Source organism: Gopherus flavomarginatus, chromosome 7 (genome assembly GCF_025201925.1).
Source record: "Gopherus flavomarginatus isolate rGopFla2 chromosome 7, rGopFla2.mat.asm, whole genome shotgun sequence".
NCBI lineage: Eukaryota > Metazoa > Chordata > Testudines > Testudinidae > Gopherus > Gopherus flavomarginatus.
Window position 1 is genome coordinate 116,395,199 of NC_066623.1, and position 17,816 is coordinate 116,413,014.

Below are 17,816 nucleotides of genomic sequence, written 5' to 3' on the forward strand. Positions count from 1 at the left end.
TAAGCATGCAGCTTCAGCTAAAAGATGAACTTCACCATCAGTATACACTAGTCTAAATTTGCACCTTTAAAACACATACACAACTAATGGTAACTCCAACAGCTAACCCCTTGAGGTATCAATATACTCAAGGACACGAAAACTGACTCATTTGTTAGGTAAAATGAACTGTACCATGACTTGAGTCCAAAGGGCCTTACACAGTGATATGCAGGAATGTTGGGATAGGCCCACAATGTTCTGTGATGTTATTCACTAGTTTTCATCTGATAGTGAACCAGAAAGTCATGTTCATTATATTAGAGACACAAGGTAAGTGAGATAATATATTTTATTGGACTAACATTGTCTCTCTAATATCCTGGGACCAATACAGTTACAACACTGCAAACAACGATTCATTATATAGCAGACAGAAGTATCCAGAACTTTACAATTTTCAATTAAGTATAAGATGCTCTGGCCAATAAAACATGTTAGTGGTATATATAATTGAGCCACTCTGAACTGATTATATTTTGTAACAGTGTGATCTAGGTATATAAATATGAAACCATCATTCATAGTAGATGCTTTCAGGTGAAAAAAACATGTCATCAAAACACATCTTACAAAATGCCCAGAAGTTAAAAACAGAAGTACTCAAAGAATTAGAAAATGACATCAATTATCATTATTACTGTTTTGTAATTTGGGATTAGAATATTGGTTGCAAAGAGAAAGTTCAATTTAAAGTATGTGTTCCAAATTAAGTCGGAACCTTCCAAACTGCTATTGTGGCAGTTTCTGTGTTAAAAAAATAAAAAAACAACCAAAAACAAAAAGCACCCCACACCCTCAACTCTCCGCCGAGGGATGCATATTTCTAAAGAAAATTCTTGTAAACTGCACTTTTAAAATAGTTTGTACTGAGCAGCTTTTCACTTCAGGGAGTTTATTAACTTGATGATTACAATATCCAAAAGCAAACTGTTTGTGTTATGTTAAATTCCTGAAAGAGCACTAATACAAAGATTTGTGATAAAAACAAATTTGTAGAGCATGCTTCAGGAAGTAACGCAGTTACCAAATTTTACAAAACAAGCTGAATTCTGCTAATCTAGGTTACAGTTTATCTTTAGGGTCTCTCTTGTAAAATCATTCCTTTCTGACTTAGATCCAGCCTGATGTGACTGAAAAAGTAACTCTGAAAACTCTCTCCTTTTCTTTTTCACTCCCATTCATCTGAATAGCAGGAACAGAGCAAAGGAGTGGGAGTTAGGGGTTTGTTTGTGTTGGGGGTTTTTTTCATTCAACTCAGATTGATCTTACTAAGGAAATTATTTTAAAGAACCTCCTCCCCCAAGTTAAACTATGACCTAGATCAGTAAGAATCTGCCCAATTTAACTGGTAAAACAAAAAAGTTACTTTAAAAGATTTTACTATATGTCACTCAGACCTCACTTTCAGCTATATATTGCATGGACAAGACTTGCCTGTGTTAAATAATTATTTTTCTTAGATTTTCAGAAAAGCTAGGTCCATATTAGGAACCATGGAATGACAACTACTCAAGGCCAGCTGAAAACTTTCAGAAGTGTGTGTTTCCTAATTGTATATATAGCACACAAGTGCTATGAAATTGGGAAACACTTGAGATTCATCTAAACTGATGTTTCTCTGAATAACAATAACATCAAGCCTGAATAACCAATGCAAATTCAGACAGAGCAAAGACAGTCAGTCATTAACACAGCGCACTGATTCAGTATGTCACCACTTAGCTAGCCCTCCTTTAAGGGCACGGACAATCTTCTATACACTCTCCCTTAGGTAGTCAGAGAATGCTCCTGTCTACGGGATCACACGTAATCAGATAATTATGGAATGCTCTCTCATACGTTACAGAAATTTCCTATAATTCTCATGATTTCTGGGCTTGTCTCCTTGCTCACACAGTATAATCCCCAACACAGTCACTGATGTTTCCTCTTGTCAGACAGGTTTTATCCACTTTCCTGATGTGCTTGGGGCTATTGTGCTGAAAATCAAAAGGGGGCCAATTAAACACCTACTGAGGGTAATTCATGGTAGATAAGACTTGGCTGTACTTTTTCAGCATTAACTGCCCCTCAGTTTTCCATTTCCCAACCTGCTTGAGAGGTAGACACAAACTCTAACAATGCTTAACAGTAGTGTGCAAACATGTGCAAGTGTTCCTCACCCACTCTGTTGAATAATCCAGCATGTGCCGGAACCCAAAACTTGCCATCTGTAAGCAAAAGAAGGATCCCAATCATACTTGCCAACAACTTCCCCTCTGTCATATTTTCCCTTTGAAGCACAAGGACTTTGGCACTCACTTTCCCATTCTTACCATCTTCAGCTAACACTATTTCTGACCTGACTTGCACAAGCCACTTCCCAGTACTCTCTCTGATATCGGTTGCCATTTGAACATTATCTCTTCTTGGCAGAGTAGACCCTAAAACACTTAGATCCTGACAGTTTTTGCTCCCTTCCAGCTTTGTCGTTAGACTTCATTTCCTCTCACCCTCCCCAGGACCATGCCAGCAGCATTTGGGAGACACCGGGACCAGATGGCATTCACCCAGAGTGAAAGAACTCAAATGTGAAATTGTGGAACTATTAACCATGGTTTGTAACCTGTCCTTTAAATCAGCTTTTGTACCCAAAGAATGGAAGATAGCTAATGTAACACAATATTTAAAAAGGGTTCTAGCCGTGATCCCGGCAATTACAGACTGGTAAGTCTAACGTCAGTACCGGGCAAATTAGTTGAAACAATAGTAAAGAATAAAATCGTCAGACACACAGAAAAACAAACTGTTGAGCAAAAGTCAACATGGTTTCTGTAAAGGGAAATCGTGTCTTACTAATCTATTAGAGTTCTTTGAAGGGGTCAACAAACATGTGGACAAGGGGATCCAGTGGACATAGTGTGCTTAGATTTCCAGAAAGCCTTTGACAAGGTCCCTCACCCAAGGCTCTTATATAAATTAAGTTGTCATGGGATAAGAGGGAAGGTCCTTGCATGGACTGAGAACTAGTTACAAGAAAGGGAACAAAGGGTAGGAATAAACAGCAAATTTTCAGGATGGAGAGGGGTAACTAGTGGTGTTCCCCAAGCGTCAGTCCTAATCAATTTATTCATAAATGATCTGGAGAAAGGGGTAAACAGCGAGGTGGCAAAGTTTGCAGATGATACTAAACTGCTCAAGATAGTTAAGACCAAAGCAGACTGTTAAGAACTTAGAAAAGATCTCACAAAACAAAGTGATTGGGCAACAAAATGGTAAACGAAATGTAATGTGGATAAATGTAAAGTAATGTACACTGGAAAAAATAACCCCAACTATACATACAATATGATGAGGGCTAATTTAGCTACAATGAATCAGGAAAGAAATCTTGGAGTCATGGTGGATAGTTCTCTGAAGACATCCATGCAGTATGCAGCAGGAGTCAAAAAAAGAGCAAACAGGATGTTAGGAATCATTAAAAAATGGATAGAGAATAAGACGGAGAATATATTATTGCCCTTGTATAAATCCATGGTACGCCCACATCTTGAATACTGCGTACAGATGTGGTCTCCTCATCTCAAAAAAGATATACTGGCACTAGAAAAAGTTCAGAAAAGGGCAACTAAAATGATTAGGGGTTTGGAATGGGTCCGATATGAGGAGAGATTAAAGAGGCTAGGACTTTTCAGCTTGGAAAAGAGGAAACAAAGGGCAGATATGATAGACGTATATAAAATCATGAGTGGTATGGAGAAAGTGAATAAGGAAAAGTTATTTACTTGTTCCCATAAGAACTAGGGGCCACCAAATAAAATTAATGGGCAGCCGGTTTAAAACAAAAGGAAGTTCTTCTTCACACAGCACACAGTTAACTTGTGGAACTCCTTGCCTGAGGAGGTTGTGAAGGCTGGGACTATAACAGCATTTAAAAGAGAACTGAATAAATTCATGGAGGTTAAGTCCATTAAAGGCTATTAGCCAGGATGGGTAAGGAATGGTGTCCCTCGACTCTGTTTGTCAGAGGGTGGAGATGGATGGCAGGAGAGAGATCACTTGATCATTACCTGCTAGGTTCACTCCCTCTGGGGCACATGGCATTGGTCATTATCGGTAGACACGATACTGGGCTGGATTGACTTTTGGTCTGACCCAGTATGTCCGTTCTTATGTTCTTTCAAGAATACTTCACACAACAAGATCTTCCTCCTCTAAGTCTCTGCTTAGGTATCATGACCAATTTCCTGGTTTACAGACATCCTAATTGTTTCAAACAACAGTATCCTATTTAATGAGCTTTAGCTTTCTTTCTGCACCCTTCTCCCCCAAATACCAGTTGAGTAATGTATAGCCTAATTGACTGTTAAGGTCAATGGCCAACACTTTAGTCTTATTTAGTATATTCTCAGACAGTTCCATGAGTCATTATAGTTTTTATTCTTACTGACAGGAACCATTATAATATATGGGGGGGGGGGGTAACAACAGAAATGTGGAAATGGCAGAGGTGCTTAACTTCTTTGTTTCAGTTTCCACCAAGAAGGCTGGTGGTGACTGGACGTCTAACAGTGAACGGCAGTGAAAATGAGATAGGATCAGAGGCTAAAATAGGAAAAGAACAAGTTAAAAATTACTTAGACAAATTAGATGTCTTCAAGTCACCAGGGCCTGATAAAATGCATCCTAGAATACACAAGGAGCTGACTGAGGAGATATCTGAGCCATTAGTGATTATCTTTGAAAAGTCACAAAAGATGGGAGGGATTCCAGAAGACTGGAAAAGGGCAAATAGAGTGCCCATCTATAAAAAAGGAAATAAGGACAACCCAGGGAATTACAGACCAGTCAGCTTAACTTCTGTACCCGGAAAGATAATGGAGCAAATAATTAAGCAATCAATTTGCCAACAGCTAGAAGATAATAAGGTGATTAAGTAACAGTCAGCATGGATTTGTCAAGAACAAATTGCGTCAAGCCAACCTGAGAGCTTTCTTTGACAGGGTAACAAGCCTTGTGGATAACAGGGAAGTGGTAGACATGGTATATCTTGACTTTAGTAAAGCTTTTGATACTGTCTCACATGACCTTCTCAAACAAACTAGGGAAATGCAACCTAGATAGAGCTACTACAAGATGGGTGCAAAACTGGTTGGAAAACCATTCCCAGAGAGTAGTTATCTGTGGTTCACAGTCATTCGAGAAGGGCATAACTAGTGGGGTCCCGCAGGGATCAGTTCTGAGTCTGGTTCTGTTCAATATCTTCATCAATTATTTAAATAACGGCATAGAAAGTGCACTTATAAAGTTTGTGGACAATACCAAGCTGGGAGGGGTTGTAAGTGCTTTGGAGGATAGGATTATAATTCAAAATGATCTGGACAAAATGGAGACAGGGTCTGAAGTAAATAGGATGAAATTCAGTAAGGACAAATGCAAAGAACTTCATTTAGGAAGGAACAATCAGTTGCACATACACAAAATGGGAAATGGCTGCCTAGGAAGGAGTACTGCAGAAAGGGATCTGGGGGGGTCATAGTGGACCACAAGCTAAATATGAGTCAACAGTGTAACACTGTTGCAAAAAAGCAAACATCATTCTGGGATGTATTAGCAGGAGTGTTGTAAGTAAGACACGAGAAATAATTCTTCCACTCTACTCTGTGCTGATTAGGCCTCAACTGGAGTAGTGTGTCCAGTTCTGGGCACTACATTTCAGGAAAGATGTGGAAAAACTGGAGAAAGTCCAGACAAGAGCAACAAAAATGATTAAAAGGTCTAGAACACATGACCTATGAGGGAAGACTGAAAAAACTGTTTCTTTAGTCTGGAAGAGAGAAGACTGAGAGGTGATGTGATACCAGTTTTCTAGTACATAAAAGGTTGTTACAAGGAGGCGAGAGAAAAGATGGTTACTCACTTTTGTAACTGTTGTTCTTCGAGATGCGTTGCTCATATCCATTCCAATTAGGTGTGTGCGTGCGCCGCATGTACGATTGTCGGAAGATTTTTACCCTAGCAACACTCGGTGGGTCGGCTGGGTCGCCCCCTGCAGTGGTGCCGTTATGGAGCCGGATATATACCCCTGCCGACCCAATGGCCCTTCAGTTCCTTCTTGCCGGCTACTCTGACAGAGGGGAGGGAGGGAGGGCAGGTTTGGAATGGATACGAGCAACACATCTCGAAGAACAACAGTTACAAAGATGAGTAACCGTCTTTTCTTCTTCGAGTGCTTGCTCATATCGATTCCAATTAGGTGACTCCCAAGCCTTACCTAGGCGATGGGGTCGGAGTGAGATGTCGCAGAATGTAAAACTGCTGAGCCAAATGCCACGTCATCTCTGGACTGTTGTATCAATGCGTAATGTGATGCAAAGGTGTGAATTGATGACCAGGTAGCCGTTCGATATATCTCCTGGATGGGTACATGGGCCAGGAAGGCAGCAGATGAAGCTTTAACCTGAGTAGAATGGGCGGTGAGGTGGCTAGTTGGAACGTGAGCCAAATCATAGCAGGCGCGGATACATGATGTCACCCATGATGAAATTCGCTGCGAGGAGACCGGCAGGCCCTTCAGACAATCCGCCACCGCTACAAAAAGCTGAGGTGACTTTCGAAAGGGTTTTGTTCTTTCAATATAAAAGGCTAGGGCCCTGCAGAAGTCCAGGGAGTGCAGCTGTTGTTCTCGATGGGACGAGTACAGTTTCAGGAAAAAGACCGGGAGGAAGATTTCTTGATTGACACAAAAAGCAGATACCACCTTAGGGAGGAAGGCGGGGTGTGGTCGCAGCTGAACCTTGTCCTTATGAAACACCATATATGGGGGGTCCGCTGTGAGGGCCCGAAGCTCAGATACTCGCCTTGCCGATGTAATAGCGACGAGGAAGGCCATCTTCCAGAAGAGGTACAGCAGCGAGCAGGTGGCCAGTGGTTCAAAGGGAGCACCCATTAGCTTGGCAAGGACCAGATTGAGGTCCCAGGTGGGGGTGGGGCATCTAACCTGCAGGTATAAACACTCCAAGCCCTTGAGGAATCTTGAAACCATGGGGTGAGAGAAGACTGACTGCCTGTTGTCCCCTGGGTGAAAGGCAGAGACAGCTGCCAGATGTACTTTTATGGAAGAGACCGCTAGGCCGTGTTCTTTCAGGGACCAGAGGTAATCCAGGACAGCAGGAACTGGCACCTGCGTGGGAACAGTGCTACGTTGAGCGCACCAGCAGGAGAAACACTTCCGCTTGGCCAGATATGTCAACCTACTGCAGGGCTTCCTGCTACCCAAGAGCACCTGCTGGACCGAGACAGAGCAACGTAACTCGGACCGGCTCAACCATGCAGCAGCCACGCTGTGAGGTGAAGAGACTGCAGGTCTGGATGGTGAACCTGCCGTAGTCCTGAGTTATGAGATCCGGGTAGAGTGGCAGGGGAATTGGGTCTGCCACTGAGAGGTCGAACAGCATGGTGTACCAGCGCTGTCTGGGCCATGCCGGGGCGATCATGATCAGGTGGGCCCTGTCTCTGCAGAGCTTGAGGAGGACCCTGTGAACCAGTGGGAATGGTGGGAAGGCGTAAAGCAGGTGGTTCATCCACGGTATTAGGGATGTGTCCGAAAGGGAGCCCGGTGAGCAACCCTGGAAGGAGCAGAAAGTGTGGCACTTCCTGTTCTCGCGAGAGGCAAAGAGGTGTATGCGGGGAAAACCCCACTTCCGGAAAACAGAATGGATGACATCCGGACGGATTGACCACTTGTGGGCTAGGAAGGATCTGCTGAGGCGATCTGCCAGGGTGTTCTGAACTCCTGGGAGAAAGGACGCTACCAGATCGATTGAGTGGGCTATGCAGAACTCGCAGAGCTGAATGGCTTCCTGACAAAGAAGGGAGGAGCGTGCTCCGCCCTACCTGTTTATATAAAACATGGCTGTTATGTTGTCTGTAAACACTGAGGCACAACGGCCTTGGAGATGCTGACGAAACACCTGGCACGCTAGACAAACTGCCCTCAGCTCGCGAACACTGATGTGTAGGGCTAGTTCTTGGGCCGACCAGAGGCCTTGAGTAACTAGACTCCTAGATGGGCACCCCAACCGAGAGATGATGCGTTCGTGGTTAGGGCCATCGAAGGTTGAGGTGGGTGGAATGGCATCCCTGCACAGACTGATGTGGGAGTCAGCCACCAGGTTAAGGAACCTAGAACGTTCAGAGGAACAGTGAGTATCTTGTCCAGGCTGTCCTGATCCGGTCTGTAAACTGAGGCAAGCCAGGTTTGAAGTGGTCAGAGGCGTAGTCTGGCGTGTTTGGTCACAAAGGTGCAGGCAGTCATGTGACCTAGCAGGCTGAAACACACACGAGACGACGTTGTCGGGAAGGTTTGGAGGCCTTGAATAATTGTAGCCATCGCCTGAAAGCGAGGCTGCAGCAGGCAGGCTCTGGCCAGATTGGAGTCCAGAATCGCCCCAATGAAGTCTATTCTCTGCGTACGTATCAGAGTAGACTTCTCCAGGAGCATCAGGCCTAGGCTCCTGAAGAGAGCTTTGACGACGCACAGGTGATGTCTCACTTGTGACTAGGAGGTTCCTCGAATGAGCCAATCGTCGAGATACAGGTAAACGTGCACTCGTCGATGACGGAGGGCAGCCGCGACTAAAGCCATGCATTTTGTGAATACATGCAGGGCCGCAGAAAGGCCGAATGGAAGGACTGTGAAATGAAAATGTTGACGGTTGACCACAAAATGGAGGTACCGTCTGTGTGGTGGGTAAATTGCGATGTGGAAATACACATCCTTCATATCGAGGGCGGCATACCAATCTCCGGGATCCAACGATGGGATAACGGTCCTTAGGGATAACATGCAGAACTTCAACTTTATCATAAATTTGTTGAGTCCCTGCAGGTCTAGGATTGGTCTTAGACTTCCCTTTGCCTTGGGGATTAGGAAGTAGCGGGAAATAAACCCCTTGCCCCTTAAATCTTTCGGTACCTCCTCTATAGCTCCAACGGTAAGGAGCGACTGGACCTCTTGTAAGAGGAATTGCTCGTGAGAGGGGTCCCTGAAGAGGGACAAGGAGGGAGGGTGGGAAGGTGGGGTTGAAACAAACTGAAGATGGTATCCCAACTCCACCGTGCAGAGGACCCAACAATCCAAAGTTAGCTGGGACCACGCAGAGAGGAAATGGGAGAGGTGGTTGTAAAAGGGAGGAGAAGGATCCGGGAAAACAACTGGTGGGCCATCCTTCAAAAGGTCTGTTTGAGTCCCGCCGGTGGTTTAGGCGGGCCCTGATTTTGACCCCCTTGACTGCCTCCATCGGTTCCCCCGGCCACACCTTCTGCTGAATTCCTGTCGTGGCCTAGGTGGGGGTAAGTACGGTGCGGCTGGGGCCAGAAGGACCTGCGTTGGGTCAGTGGTGTGTGCATCCCCAGTGAGCACATGATTACACGATTGTCCTTCAGGTTTTGTAATCTGGGGTCATTCTTGTCTGAAAAGAGCCCCTGGCCTTCAAAGGGTAAGTCCTGAATAGTCTTCTGTAGTTCAGAAAGAAGGCCTGACACCTGGAGCCAGGAGATACGCCTCATCGTCACTTCTAAAGCCAGAGTTCTGGCCGCCGAGTTTGCTGCATCCAGAGACACTTGGATGGAGGTTCTTGCTACCTTCTTACCCTCCTCAAACAGGGCCGCAAATTCCTGTCGGGACTCCTGGGGAAGGAGCTCCGTGAACTTCTCCAAGGACATCCACGTGTTGTAATTGTACCTACTTAGGAGGGCTTGTTGGTTTGCCACCCGAAGTTGAAGGCCCCCAGCTGAGTATATTTTGCATCCTAATAGGTCCATGCACCTAGCCTCCTTTGACTTAGGAGCAGGCGCTTGCTGGCCATGACACTCCCTCTCGTTTACAGATTGGACCACTAGGGAGCAAGGAGGAGGATGTACGTACAGATACTCGTACCCTTTGGAGGGTACCATGTACTTTCTCTCTACACCCCTCGCTGTGGGGGGGGATCGAGGCTGGGGATTGCCAAATGGTGTCCACGTTTGCCTGTATCGTGCGGATGAAAGGCAGCGCCACTCTTGTAAGGGCACCTGCAGATAGGATGTCCACTACAGGGTCCTCTATTTCAGGGACCTCCTCCACCTGCAGGTTCATGTTCTGCGCCACTCGTCGCAAGAGGTCCTGACGGGCCCTTATGTCAATTGGAGGAGGGCCAGAGGAAGATGTCCCCACCACAGCCTCATCTGGTGAGGAGGAAGATGAGAGGCCAGGGACAAGAGGGTCCTGTGGGGGCTCCTGATCTTGAGGAGCTTCATCAGGCTCAGGTGGGACGTGGGTGCCTGTAGGCGGTACCGGAGCCACATCCGTACCCATGGTGGGGGGGTAGCTTATGGTTGCCTCTGGTGCCCGATGTTCAAACGGAACAGACCGCGTCGCAGCTGATGGAGCATCTTGGGCTTGGTGGTACGCCCACGGTGTACAAAAAGACCACTGATGAGGTCCTTGCTTGTGGCCTTTCCTCTCTGGAAATATATGGCTGGGGACATCAGAGTCACGATCCTGTGGACAGGACACACTACCAGCCTGTGACAATACCGAGGCGTGCCTCGATGGCCACGGTGGTGCTGACAGACTCTGCGAGGGAGCCACATATCTGGTTGGTCTACTGGGATCTCGAGTCTCTTCACCTAGAGTGGCTGCAAGATGCACGGTGCCGGGAGCCAGACCAGTAACGAGAGTGTCTGACAGGTGAACTGGTGGCCGAGCAGTGCTGCGAGTGTGACTGGTACCATGACAGCGAGCGGTGCCAGGACTGCGAGCGGTGTTGGGAGCGGGATTAGTGGTGTGATCGAGAACGTCGGTGAGAGAGAGATCATGAACGACGTCTCTCTATGGAACCGATGGAGGGTGGCCTCATCAAGGCAGGTTTGCCGATGGATTGGATGACCCGCGCCGGCGGTGCTGGGGGTTGAGGCAGCGCGGTCTCTGTCATGGCTATCAGCTCCCTTGCCGTGGAGAAGGTCTCCAGCGTAGATGGGAGCACAAGCTCGACCACACATGAGCCGGGGAGCGTTAAGGCACCGGACTCAACGGACCTTGCGGGACCGGAGTAGACGGTGCTGCAGTCGGCGGTGCCGCAGTCGATGGTGCTGTGGCAGATGACGGTGCCGGGAGATCCATCTTTGATGGGCACTCCTTCCTCTGTGCGGATGTCGAGACAGCTGGAACGCTGGGTTGCTTCCTGGGCCGCAGGGACAGGGAGTGGTGCCGAGCCGGCAACGGACCCAGTGATGTCAGTGCCGTGGCTCCTTCACGGTGCCGGGGCAGTCCACCACCCAAGAGGCGTTCCTTACAGAAACAGGCTGTTGAGCGCTCGGTACCGAGGATGCAGGGCTAAGTGTCGCCTCCATGAGGAGCTGTTTCAGGCGAAAGTCCCGCTCCTTCTTCATCTTCGGCTTGACTGCCTTACAGATATGGCACTTGTCAGCAAGGTGGGATTCCCGGAGGCACTTGAGGCAGCAGTCGTGGGGATCCCCTATTGGCATCAGCTTTTGACGTGCCGAGCACAGTTTGAATCCCGGTGACTTGGCATGACCACTGGCACCGGGGTGAAGGGAAGAGGCTAATCCCCGATCCCCCCTCAGCTTTATACAGTATACCTTATATATATATATATACACACACACACACCCCTAACGCTACCTATAACTGTAAAACTCAAACTATAAACCGAACTAAGAGTAATAACTACGAGAATGATAGGGAAGTGGAGATCAGCAAAGCTGCGCTCCACAGTTCCAACAACCGTCACAGGCGGTAAGAAGGAACTGAAGGGCCGTTGGGTCGGCAGGGGTATATATCCGGTACCATAACAGCGTCACTCCAGGGGGCGACCCAGCCGACCCACTAAGTGTTGCTAGGGTAAAAATCTTCCGACGATCATGCATGTGGCGCGCGCACACCTAACTGGAATCGATACTTGCAAGCACTCGAAGGAGAAGAATTGTTGTTCTTAACCTTTGAGGATAGGACAAGAAGCAATGGGCTTAAATTACAACAAAAGAGGTTTAGGTTGGACATTAGGAAAAACTTCCGAACTTTCAGGGTGTTTAAGCACTGGAATAAATAGCCCAGGGAGATTGTGGAATCTCTGTAATTGGAGATTTTTATGAGCAGGTTAGACAAACACCTGTCAGAGATGGTCTAGATAACACTTAGTCCTGCCATGTGTGCAGGGGACTGGACTAGACGACCTCTCGAGGTCCCTTCCTGTCCTACGATTTATGCTGATGCATACATAGTGTGAAATGTGTGTATTTTACAGAGTGCTAAATTAGAAAGATGGCATGAAATATTCCCTTTTCCATGTTATCACATGTAATCCTGTTGCTTATTTTAATAGACAATAAAATATTAAACTGCAGGATTCTGCTGATTCCTCTACAATTTGTAACACTGCTGTAGCTTTAAGAACATTTCCAATACAGTAAATGTCATGCTTTAAATACTAACTAGTTACACTGAAGGAAAAACTAGAGGGGAACCTACTCAAAACTTCTCTGCTTTAAAAAAAGACATATTCCAGGCTGCTATTCGTGATGCTTGATTTTACAATCTCAATCTGAGTTCAATGTGCACAAATATTGCAGGGTTCCTGATATACTTGCTTGAAAAGCAACACCATCACTAACCAGTCACCAAAATTTCACTTGGAGAATTTAGGAATGCAAAACTGAACATTCTAGGAGGACTGGAGTGACCTTTGAAAAATTATGTAAGTGAAGCAGTAATCGTACATAAACGTGAGTGAAAAATTCTACATCTGCCCAGACATGAATTCAGGGGTCTGCACTGATGACAACGCCCAAGACAGACCAGGACGCAGCATGCTCTGCATTGCTTTAGGCGATAGATATGTCATCAATGCACACAGGGTAAAACGGAACACTAACCTCAAATCTAGGCAGGTAGATAAAAGAGGAATTAACTTGCAAAAATGTTTTTCAGCTTATCTATAGAAAGTCAACACATTAGTGATTTATCATCATAAACTGTTCTGATATTTTTAAAAAGGCATTTCAGCTCATTTCTAACAACACTTTAAAAGGACATTAAAACCCTAGCCATATTTTCATAGGGTCTTTCTCCAGCCCCAGCGGCCAAGATTCTAGTAAAGCTTAGAAGAGGAAAAAACACAAAAGCAGGTATGTGGGCAAGGCAAAAGGTAGTGGCAATCACATTTCAATTTCTGGCTATGCTACAAACTTCTTGTCTCACCTTAATCTCACTGTATCTCAATTCCCAGCCTGTAAAATGGAAACAATAATGCTTCCTTACCTCACAGAGATGTTCTGAGGATAAATCCATAAATGCCTGGGAGCCGCTCAAATACTAGAGTGACAGTGGCCATAAAAGTACCTAGAAAAATAAAAGATATAAAAATAAGTCTCCTGCATAAGCATAGTAGCAAAGGAATTCACAGAATGAAAGGGTTAAAACCTCACATTGTGGGGGCATAAATCCCCCACCAGGGCCAAGTCTGTGTATCTGGCGTGGGGGTGGGGGGTGACAAATTCCCATTCAGCCACCATGAAAACTGATGGAGGGGGACAATTCCCTATGGATCCACCAGTCTCATGCTCAGTTCAGCACTGCCCCAACCTCATAACGCAGTGATGGGGCACAGTGCCCCAGTGGAACTGGGCTCCATGACACTCAGTGGTTGCAGATCCAATATATGGATTCCCCAGATTTACATCCTACAAAAACAACATAAGTTCTGCTATGTTTGGGACAGTCTGAGCTTGAATTAGCTGTTAACTGTTAGTTAAAACAAGGCAAATGAGTACATCTATTAAACAAAGGAAATTATTTAAGATTAAACAAACGTGTAAATCTGTTATTAAAAAAGACTCTGCAAAAAAACAACATATTTCCTGAAGAGTTGTGGCACCATTTTGAACACTGAACAGTATTCTCCTTAAACCTGGTTATTAATCATTTCTTATTTTCTGTTAAGCACAGACTGTATGCTAAGTGCTGAGCAAGACAAAAATAATGCACATTCACTCTGCAAGATTAGAATGCAATCCTCTAACTAATGCCTCTGCTTTATAAGAAATTACACTTAAATAGGCTTAAAAATGTATACATTTTGTAATATTATAGTACACACATATATACACACACACCGATGCACATGCGCACATGTACACACAGTCTGAGTTCACAGTTACAACATTCAGATTGTGTTCACATTCCTACCCTAAACCTGATGTTTAGAGGTTTTAATACCACCCTAAATATATTTTATATCATTCACAGGATTTAGACCTGTAATAATCTAGTGGGTGAAATATGCCTTAAAAAAAAACCCCTGAAGTACCAATGTGATGACGGATTCCATACTGGCCCTTTTCACCCCCTTCTTCATCAGCTCGTCCTTGTTGCAAGTGTGGCAGTCACATCAGAATGGAAGCTTTCCAACAATATTTCAGTCAGTAAGTGGCTTGTTAAATGCTGGGATGTATTATCTATGGAGAAGGATACTTAAGCTGTTTTATCTTGAGACATGACTACCCGTCGGGCTCAATGGGTGGTGATCAATGGCTCCATGCTAGTTAGCAGCCGGTATCAAGCGGATTGCCCCATGGGTCGGTCCTGGGGCCGGTTTTGTTCAATATCTTCATTAATGATCTGGAGGATGGCATGGACTGAACTCTCAGCAAGTTTGCAGATGACACTAAACTGGGAGAAGTGGTAGATACGCTGGAGGGTAGGGCTAGGATACAGAGGGACCTAGACAAATTAGAGGATTGGGCCAAAAGAAACCTGATGAGGTTCAACAAAGACAAATGCAGGGTCCTGCACTTAGGAAGGAAGAATCCCATGCACTGCTACAGACTAGGGACCGAATGGCTAGGCAGCAATTCTGCAGAAAAGGACCTAGGGGTTATACTGGACGAGAAGCTGGATATGAGCCAACAGTGTGCCCCTGTTGCCAAGAAGGCTAACGGCATTTTGGGCTGTATAAGTAGGGGCATTGCTAGCAAATCAAGGGACGTGATCATTCCCCTCTATTCACCACTGGTGAGGCCTCATCTGGAGTACTGCGTCCAGCTTCGGGCCCCCCACTATCGAAAGGATGTGGACAAATTGGAAAGAGTCCAGTGGAGGGCAACAGAAATGATTAGGGGGCTGGAGCACATGACTTCTGAGGAGAGGCTGAGGGAACTGGGATTGTTTAGTCTGCAGAAGAGAAGAATGAGGGGGGATTTAATAGCGGCTTTCAATTACTTGAAAGGGGGCTCCAAAGATGAAGGATCTAGACTGTTCTCAGTGGTACTAGATGACAGAAGGAGTAACGGTCTCAAGTTGCAGTGGGGGAGGTTTAGGTTGGATATTAGGAAAAACGTTTTCACTAGGAGGGTAATGAAGCACTGGAATGAGTTACCTAGGGAGGTGGTGGAATCTCCTTCCTTAGAGGGTCCGGTCAGGCCTGACAAAGCCCTGGTTGGGATGATTTGGTTGGGGATTAACCCTGCTTTGAGCAGGGGGTTGGACTAGATGATCTCCTGAGGTCCCTTCCAATCCTGATATTCTATGTTTCTAAGAGCCCTTTATTAAACCTATAGAAAATGCTTGAAATTTATATAAGCCAGCAATTCATATTAATTTCCCATGTTTCTAGTATCAATTTCTAATGCAAACTGTCATATTGCTTTTTATATTCTTTTACATTTATTCTCTGGACACCTTATGTAATTTGCTATAACCCCAACATATATAATAGCAGTCTCCTATTGTATACCTGTACTTATTTACACATTGACGTTTCTTTTTAGACACTTAAATACATACTGTATTTATATAACAGGGACAGTTTAAATCAGAAACTCTCTTACACAATGGCTCTTCTCTCCATAATACCATAGAAAAGGGAAATGTGCTACCAAAACACCCTTCTGTTCTGGAAATAATAGGACAGAGACAAACAGAGGGGCAAGGAAATCAAGGTTAAAGTTGGAACTCACTCTCAGTCATGCCCAGATTTTGCAGCAGACAATTTCAGGCCACCAAAAAATCCAACTACAGTAAGATCAGTCAAAACTGTATGCTCACGTTAGCTCTGAATGTCTTTGGTTCTGTCAATTTCAGTTACAAACCTATATGTAATCTGTCAGCTGCGAATGCTAGACTCTGATTCAGTTTTGGATAGTGTATCCAGATTTACAGAGAGCAAATATTTTCTGTTTTACACAGAGGCGAGTAAAAACACTGCACATTTACTAGTTAGGTTTAAATATTAACAAGAAGTTTAACCAGCAGTGATGAATTTTTCCATGCAATACACTGCATCCTCTACGACGTAGGCTCAGGGCATAGACCCCAACTTCTCATGGCACCGGTGGGTGCTCGCACCCCTCATCCCGACTCCATCCCTGCCCCGCCCCTATTCCAACCCCTTCCCCAAAGTCCCCGCCCCAACTCTGCCCCCTGCCTGCCCCTATTGGACTCCTTCTCTAAATCCCTGCCCTGGCCCCACCTCCTCCCCTGAGCACGCCACGTTCCCGCTCCTCTCCCTCCCTCCTTCCCACAGCTTGTCTCGCAGCGGCAAGCCCTGGGGCCTAGGGAGAGAAGCAAAGAAGGCACACTCGGGGGGGAGGCGGAAGTGAGCTGGGGGGGGCGGGGCAGGGAGCTGCCAGTGGGTGAAGAGGACCCACTAATTTTTCCCTGTGGATGCTCCAGCCCTGGAGCACCCACGGAGCCGGCACCTATGGCTCAGGGCATTAGAATCTACAGTGACTGGGGAGATGATATATTGACACAAATTTTATACCATGGAGAATGGCAGTATAAAGTTCTCCACAAAGATGAGGGGATCACACACATTCTATCCTTGGCCTCTCTGCTATGACTTCCATAGCAAGAAAGGCTCCACATAAAAACCTTCTCAACCAGAAGGAGGAGACGGAGCATGCATCACCATTTCAGATATGGTGAAAGCAGAGAAATGGATCTGCCAGGCATTAAAATACACCCAAACTGTTCCAAATCCAAGAGGCACCCCCTATGCAAATAACCAATGGAGATTAATGATATGCAGATATGACAACTATGATCTTATACAACTCCTAGAAACAAACTAGATACTTTTTGACGCATGAGCCTCTGCAATTGAGCAGAAGAGCCAGGCTTTCTTGCTGGGGGTTGTAACAGATTCTCCTTCTCTGTAGGTTGGACATAGAGGATGTGTCAAACAGATAAGTAAGAGTTAATAGCACAGAAGTACTTCATGTCTCATTTGCCTGTAAAGGGTTAACAGGATCAGTGAGCCTGGCTGTCACCTGACCAGAGGACCAATCAGGGGACAGGATACTTTCGAATCTTGAGGGAGGGAAGTTTTTGTGTGTGCTGTTAGTTTTTGGTTGTCACTCTGGGGGCTCAGAGGGACCAGACGTGCAACCACTGGAATTCCTGGTTGGTGGCAGCGCTACAAGAACTAAGCTGGTAATTGAGCTTTGGACGCTAAGGTTCAGAGTGGGAAATTATACCATGACAGGGTGACACAGAACACACTGCAGCAGGGTGGATAAAAAACAATGCTTTTAAAAATAAAATAAATAAATAAACAACAGATATTTTTTATTTAATTCGGATTTTTTTGATAAAATGCTTTTTGAGGAAAAAGCCCATCTGAAGATGGTTTTAATTAAGAAGCATTATTTAGGTTAATCTTTCTACCCAATGTTATAATTGAGAACCCACACTTCATTAATATGGTTCAGTAGTTAAGACCAGGATACAGTCC

At 45.4% G+C, this 17,816-nt stretch overlaps 1 protein-coding gene across 15 annotated transcripts in view; it reads right to left on the bottom strand.

The window, feature by feature from the left end:
• PTPRF (protein tyrosine phosphatase receptor type F) overlaps positions 1-17,816 on the bottom strand; it is a 628,470-nt gene that overhangs the window by 458,164 nt on the left and 152,490 nt on the right. For all 15 annotated transcript variants that reach the window (XM_050961087.1, XM_050961085.1, XM_050961098.1 and 12 more), the window contains exon 2: positions 13,343-13,423. The gene's annotated coding sequence lies outside the window, so the exon portion shown is untranslated. The remainder of the gene's footprint in view (positions 1-13,342; positions 13,424-17,816) is intronic.